Source organism: Piliocolobus tephrosceles, chromosome 8 (genome assembly GCF_002776525.5).
Source record: "Piliocolobus tephrosceles isolate RC106 chromosome 8, ASM277652v3, whole genome shotgun sequence".
Classification (NCBI taxonomy): domain Eukaryota; kingdom Metazoa; phylum Chordata; class Mammalia; order Primates; family Cercopithecidae; genus Piliocolobus; species Piliocolobus tephrosceles.
This window is the reverse complement of record NC_045441.1, coordinates 127,809,356-127,816,720: the sequence shown is the minus strand read 5'-3', so window position 1 is coordinate 127,816,720 and position 7,365 is coordinate 127,809,356. Positions and strand designations below refer to the sequence as shown.

General features: G+C 43.3%; 1 protein-coding gene and 1 pseudogene across 1 annotated transcript in view; one reads left to right on the top strand and one right to left on the bottom strand.

Moving 5' to 3' along the window:
• SVOPL (SVOP like) overlaps positions 1 to 7,365 on the top strand; it is a 106,765-nt gene that overhangs the window by 7,481 nt on the left and 91,919 nt on the right. The window lies entirely within an intron of this gene.
• Positions 4,291 to 4,842, bottom strand: LOC111524758 (annotated as a pseudogene).

Below are 7,365 nucleotides of genomic sequence, written 5' to 3'. Positions count from 1 at the left end.
TCCCTCCCTCCCTCCCTCCCTCCCTCCCTCCCTCCCTCCCTCCCTTCCTTCCTTCCTTCCTTCCTTCCTTCCTCTGGGTTCTATCATCCAGGCTGGATTAGAGCTCCTAGGCTCAAGTGATCTTCCTGCCTCAGCCCTCCAGGTAGCTGGGACCATGCCCAGCTAATTTGTTTAAAAAATTTAGTAGAGAAGAGGTCTCTCTATATTGCCCAGGCTGGTCTTGACTTCCTGGCCTCAAGCAATCAAACAATCCTTCTGCCTTGGCCTCCCAAAGTGCTGGGATGACAGGCATGAACCACCATGCCTGGCAAGAAATTTCTTTTTATTGTGTGTTTTTAGTTTGCCAAGTGATTACTTTTATGATTAAAACAATATAATTATACTTTATTTCTTGGTTTATGACAGTATCAATCCATTACTCACAAGAAAAATGATAATTTAGGTCATAATTTTCCTTCCTTTGTGCTATTCTCCCAATATGGTATAGGTATCTTCAGTTATTCTCTTAGTTACTTTTGAATTATACATAGTACACTTACAGCTCTAGTCCTTATTATGTGCATTTTAGTCACCATATTGATCCGTGGGTAGGATGCCTACCAAATCCCTCCATCTTTCCTCACTGACTTCCAACTCTCACCTTTGTTATATGTAACTGGCTGTCCCCTTGTCAAAGATATTAACATTTTGTTCCATCCTGAAACCACAATCAAGTCTTAGGTGTTTTATTCAAAACTCTGGAGGTTGACTGTGAACCTGAAATGAATAAACAGCTGCTTTTTTAATGGCCATTTAAGTCTTGCTCACTCTAGGACCAAGGGTTGCATATGAAGATTCTATTTCTCTAGAGGTCTAATGTCAAGACCAAAAGGAATTTTATTTTCTTTTATATCATCAGTTGCCTAAAACTATGTAACATTTTGGTTTTCTTCCTATCATGGAAACAAAATATTATTATTATTTTTAATCAGAAATATATAATGACTATGAAGTCAATAATGCTACGATGTTGATTTTTTTTTTTTTTTTTTTTTTTTTTTTTGAGACGGAGTCTCCCTCTGTCGCCCAGGCTGGAGTGCAGTGGTGCGATCTCAGCTCACTGCAAGCTCCGCCTCCTGGGTTTACGCCATTCTCCTGCCTCAGCCTCCTGAGTAGCTGGGACTACAGGCGCCCGCCACCTCGCCCAGCTAGTTTTTTGTATTTTTTAGTAGAGATGGGGTTTCACCGTATTAGCCAGGATGGTCTTGATTTCCTGACCTCGTGATCCTCCCGTCTCGGCCTCCCAAAGTGCTGGGATTACAGGCTTGAGGCACCGCGTCCGGCCTTATGTTGATTTTTGTTATACAAAATGATAATCTGGAAAACTGTAATACGTATTTGTGTCACATATTTTTTGTATGGAAGGTTTATATGTTTTGGCCCAATGCTGGGGAGCTGTGGCTATAGCATGGAATCTATGTTCAGCAGGTGGGGTGCTTCTGGCCCTGCTCACCTCTGCAGCTTCACCTCCCATCACTACCTCTTTCTCACTATTTAAACAACGTGATACTGCTTGCAGTCTTCTCGGCACACATGCATACACACATGATTTTGAAAGAATGATGGATATAATGAAATCCATTTTGTAGCATAACTTGATGTGCAACTCATAAGGCTATTTTTTCTTTTTTGAGATGGAATTTCACTCTTGTCACCCAGGCTAGAGTGCAACGGTGTGATCTCAGCTCACTGTAACCTCCTCCTCCCAGTTGCAAGTGATCCACGCACCTCGGCCTCCAAAAGTGTTGGATCACTTGAGGTTAGGAGTTCGAGACCAGCATAGCCAATATGGTGAAACCCTGTCTCTACTAAAATTACAAAAGCTAGCTGGGTTTGGTGGTACACCCTTGTAATCCCAGCTACTCAGGGGTCTGAGGCAGGAGAACCCCTGGAACCCGGGAGGCAGAGGTTGCAGTGAGCCAAGATCACACCACTGCCCTCCAGCCTGGGCGACAGAGTGAGACTCTGCCTCAAAAATAAATTAAATTAAATTAAAATAAATAAAAACTTGGCCCGGGCACGGTGGCTCATGCCCATAATCCCAGCGCTTTGGGAGACCGAGGTGGGCGGATCGCCTGAGATCAGGAGTTTGAGACCAGCCTGGCCAACATGGTGAAACCCCGTCTCTACTAAAAATACAAAAATTAGCTGGGCGTGGTGGCGCACACCTGTAATCCCAGTTACTCAGGAGGCTGAGGCACAAGAATCGCTTGAACCTGGGAGGCGGAGGTTGCAGTGAGCCGATATCGTGCCATTACACTCCAGCCTGGGCGACAAGAGCGAGACTTGGTCTCCAAAAACAAAAACAAAACAACAACAAAAAAAACTTGTTCTGCTCAGTAGTAAGTGGAAGATTTCCAGGTTTCTTGTTGTTCGATATAGAAAACAAGGAGATTTGCTGGAAATTGTTTTATTGCCCCTCTAAAATGTAAACCTTTAAGATTGTTAAAATTGTAAAATATGTTTAGATTGTTACGAGACATCATAAAACATGACTGATGGAAGAGATTTAATGTTGACTGAAGACAGAACTCATTGTTAAGCGTTTTAGTTGTAACTGAACTTAAAATGAACTCACTAGGATTTAAAAATACAATTTTTCCATCAGACTGAATCACTTTATTCCCAGATACTATAAATAGCCAGGTTCCTTTTGGTTTTAAAGTCTGCCGCTGTGATTTGCATTACTATTTTATTTTTCTGTTTTTACAAAAGGAATAAATATATAATTGACATAATCCACATACATAAAAGTCACCATTTTAAAGGGTACAGTTCAGGCTGGGTGCGGTGGCTCATGCCTATAAGCCCAGCACTTTGGGAGGCCAAGGTGGGCGGATCTTTTGGGGTTAGGAGTTCGAGACTAGCCTGAGCAACATGGTGAAACTCAGTCTCTACTAGAAATACAAAAAATTAGTCGGGCGTGGTGGCAGGCACCTGTAGTCCCAGCTACTTGGGAGACTGACGCAGGAGAATCATTTGAACTTGGGAGGCAGAGGTTGAAGTGAGCTGAGATTGCACCACTGCACTCCAGCCTGGGCAACAGAGTGCAACTCTGTCCCATAAAAAAAAAAAAAAAAAAAAAAGAAGGAAGGAAGGAAGGAAGGAAGAGGTACAATTCAGCGATCTTGAGTATGTTCACAAGGTTGTGCAACCATCACTACAGTAGAATTCCAGAATGTTTCATCACCCACCAAAGAATCCTCACACCTATTATCAGTCACTCCCTACCCTCTTCCTCCCCTGGCAACCACTCATCTATTTCTGTCTCTGTGAATTTTCATATAAATGGATATTTCATATAAATGGAATCATACGATAGATGGTCTTTGTGTCTGACTTATTTTGCTTAGCATGTTTTTCAGATTCAGTCATGATGTAGCAAGTATCAGAACTCCATTCCTTCTTATTTGCTGAATGGTATTCCATTGTATGGATAGACCACATATCATTTATCCATTCATCAGATGATGAACATTTGGACCATTCCTACTTTTGGCTATGATAAATGATGCCTCCCTGACCATTCATGTATGAGTGTTTGTGTGGACACGTGTATTAGTTCCCTAGGGCTGCCATGACAAAACACCATACACTGAGAGGCTTTAAAAAGAGAAATTGATCATTTCATGATTCGAGAGGCTAGAAATCTGAGACCAAGATTTTGGCAGGGTGGGTTCCTTCTGATGCTGGGAGGGAGAATCTGATCCATGCCTCTCCCCTAGCTGTTGGTGGTTGCTGGCACCCTTGGGGTTCCTTGGCTTGTAGATGCATCACCCCCATCTCTGCCTTCGTGTTCCCAGGCCATTCTCTCTGTGTGCCATCTCTGTGTCCAAACTCTCCCATTTTATGATGACATCAGTTACAATGGATAAGACTCCCGCTCCACTCCAGTATAACTTCATTTTTTTTTTTTTTTTTCTGAGACAGAATCTTACTCTGTCACCCAGGCTGGAGTGCGGTGGCGTGATCTCAGCTCACTGCAACCTCCACCTCCCAGGTTCAAGAGAGTCTCCTGCCTCAGCCTCTTGTATAGCTGGGATTACAGGCGCGTGCCATCACGCCCGGCTAAATTTTGTATTTTTAGTAGAGACGGGGTTTCACCATGTTGGTCAGGCTGGTCTCAAACTGCTGATCTCGTGATCCACCCACCTCGGCCTCCCAAAGTGCTGGGATTACAGGCGTGAGCCACCACATCTGGCCCCCCCTTTTTTTGTTTTACTTTTAATTGCATTTATTTTAATGCTGAATTTACTCTCGTGCCATAAGTTTTTGTTCTTCAGTTTCTTCTGGGATATCTTTTTCTTCAGGGCAACCTCCTCTTCTGGTTTAGGAACAATCTGTTCCTTTTCAGTAAGGATCATCTCAGTGTGGCAGGGAGAGCTCATGGATGGGTTAATCTGACCATGAGCTCTGTAGGTCCAGCGGCGCATCGTAGGTGCTTTGTTCACTTGGATATGCTCAATGACCAGAGAATCTACATCTAAACCCTTAAGTTCTGCATTGCTCTCTGCATTTTTAAGCATGTACAGCAAAAATTCATCACTCTTTTTGGGTCACCGACCTTGTGTCCAGCCCCACTGCTTGGCCTGGGCACACCTGCCACCTTCACCATTATAACATCAGAATGGTATGCACTATTTCTGTAAAGTGACATCTTTCAGATACTTCGTGGTTTTCCATATAGGCATACCCTGATGACCTGGGAAGTGTCATGAGTGTTCTTAAAGTGAAACAAAGATCTGAACCTCTTGATTTGCACGATTTTGTGGAGTTCTCTGGGTCTAGTGAATACTGAACCATTTTCACAGATTACCTCAGACCACTTAGGGAAAGAAAAAGAGCTGACTTCGTCTTAACGAATTATATCTGCAATGCTCCTAATTCCAAATCAACTCACATTCTAAGGTACTAGGGGTTAGGTCTTCCACGTATAAATTTTGATGGGCACACAATTCAACTTATAAGATTATGTTCTCAATTCTCCTGAGGTTATACCTATGAGTGGAACAGCACATAATCTATGTTTACCCTTTGAGGAACTGACAAATTGTTTTCTACAGGGGCTACATGATTCTAAATTCCCACCAGCAACACATAAGTGTTCTGATGCCCCCACATACTTGCTATTGCCTTTCTTTTAAAAAAATTCTAAAGTATGAGAAACATACTGCCTACCTTTTTAATTTTAGGGATCCGGCTGGGCACTGTGGCTCACACCTGTAATCCCAGCACTTTGGGAGGCCAAGGCAGGTGGACCACCTGAGGTCAGGAGTTCAAGACCAGCCTGACCAACACAGTGAAACCCCATCTCTATTAAAAATATAAAATTAGCTGAGTGTGGTGCATGCCTCTAATCCCAGCTACTTGGGAGGCTGAGGCAGGAGAATCACTTGAACCCAGGAGGCAGAGGTTGCAGTGAGCCGGGAACATGCCACTGCAACTCCAGCTTGGGCAACAAGAGTGAAACTCTGTCTCAAAAAAAAAAAAAACAAAAACAAAAACAAAAACAAAAACAAAAGACTTTTGGCATCCTACTGAGTAGGAAGTGATATCTTGTGGTTTTGATTTGCATTTCCCGAATGACCAATGATGCTGAGTCTCTATTCATGTGCTCATTAGCCATTTGCATATCTTCTTTGTAGACATGTCTATTGAAATCATTTGCCCATTTAAAAAATTAGATTGTCACTGGGCACAGTGGCTCATGCCTGTAATCCCAGCACTTTGGGAGGTCGAGGCAGGTGGATCACGAGGCCAAGAGATTGAGGCCATCCTGGCCAACATAGTGAAACCTTGTCTCTACTAAAAATACAAAAATTAGCTGGGCGTGGTGGTGTGCACCTGTAATCCCAGCTATTCAGGAGGCTAAGGCAGGAGAATCACTTGAACCTGGGAGGGGAAGGTTACAGTTAGTGGAGATCATGCTGCTGCACTCCAGCCTGGCGACAGAGTGAGACTGTTTCAAAAAAAAAAAAAACAAAATTAGGTTGTCTTTTTATTGTTGAGTTGTAAGAGTTCTTTATATATTCTGGATACTACACTTTCATCAGGTGTATGATTTGCAAATACTCTCTCCCATTCTGTGTTTTTTGTTTCTTTTTTTCACCTTCTTGATAGTGTCTTTAGATGCACAAAAGTTTTAAATGGTTATTAAGTCCATTTTTTGTGTGTGTCTTTTTTTGCCCAGGTGTGGTAGCATTCCAGCCTGGGCAAGAGAGTAAGATCCTGTATCAAAAAATAAAAATTAAATTAAAATTTTAAAAAAATTTAGGGCAAGTGCAGTGGCTCACACCTGTAATCCCAGCACTTTGGGAGGCTGAGATTGGTGGATCACCTGAGGTCAGGAGTTTGAGACCAGCCTGGCCAACATGGTGAAACCCCATTTCCACTAAAAATAAAAAAAATTAGCTGGGCATGGTGATGGGTGCCTGTAATCCCAGCTACTCAGGAGGCTGAGGCAGGAGAATCGCTTGAACCCGGGAGGTAGAAGTTGCGGTGAGCCAAGATCACGTCATTGCACTCCAGCCTGGGCAACAAGAGTAAAACTCCATTTCAAAAAAAAAAAGGAGAAAAGGGGGAAAAAAAGCTTCCAAATAAAGAATGCCCTTCAAATGGTGTTCCAATAATGTCTGAAAAGGGAGCAGTAGTTTCATAATTGTCTGTCCACATAACTTTCAGGATCCCAGATGGGCTGAGACACCAATTATTTTACTTTTCTCACTATGTGTAAATAACAACTTTTCATACTTTTTATGGTCTCTCTTGAGAGAGAGAATTTCATGGATTATCTTTGAGCATTATTGATCTCTTTCCCATCTGGGATAATTTTTGTCTCTGTGACAGTGTTGAAGAAAACAAAGAATAGATACACTGCAATATAGTTGTTTGTTATGTTTATCTTTTGCGTCCCCAGCTAGATTAAAAACTAGGCCAGGCGTGGTGGCTCATGCCTGTAATCCCAGCACTTTGGGAGGCCAAGGCAGGTGGATCACCTGAGGTGGGGAGTTCAAGACCAGTCTGGGCCGGGCGCGGTGGCTCAAGCCTGTAATCCCAGCACTTTGGGAGGCCGAGACGGGCGGATCACGAGGTCAGGAGATCGAGACCATCCTGGCTAACACGGTGAAACCCTGTCTCTACTAAAAATACAAAAAACTAGCCGGGCGAGGTGGCGGGCGCCTGTAGTCCCAGCTACTCGGGAGGCTGAGGCAGGAGAATGGCGTGAACCTGGGAGGCGGAGCTTGCAGTGAGCTGAGATCCGGCCACTGCACTCCAGCCCGGGCGACAGAGCAAGACTCCGTCTCAAAAAAAAAAAAAAAAAAAAAA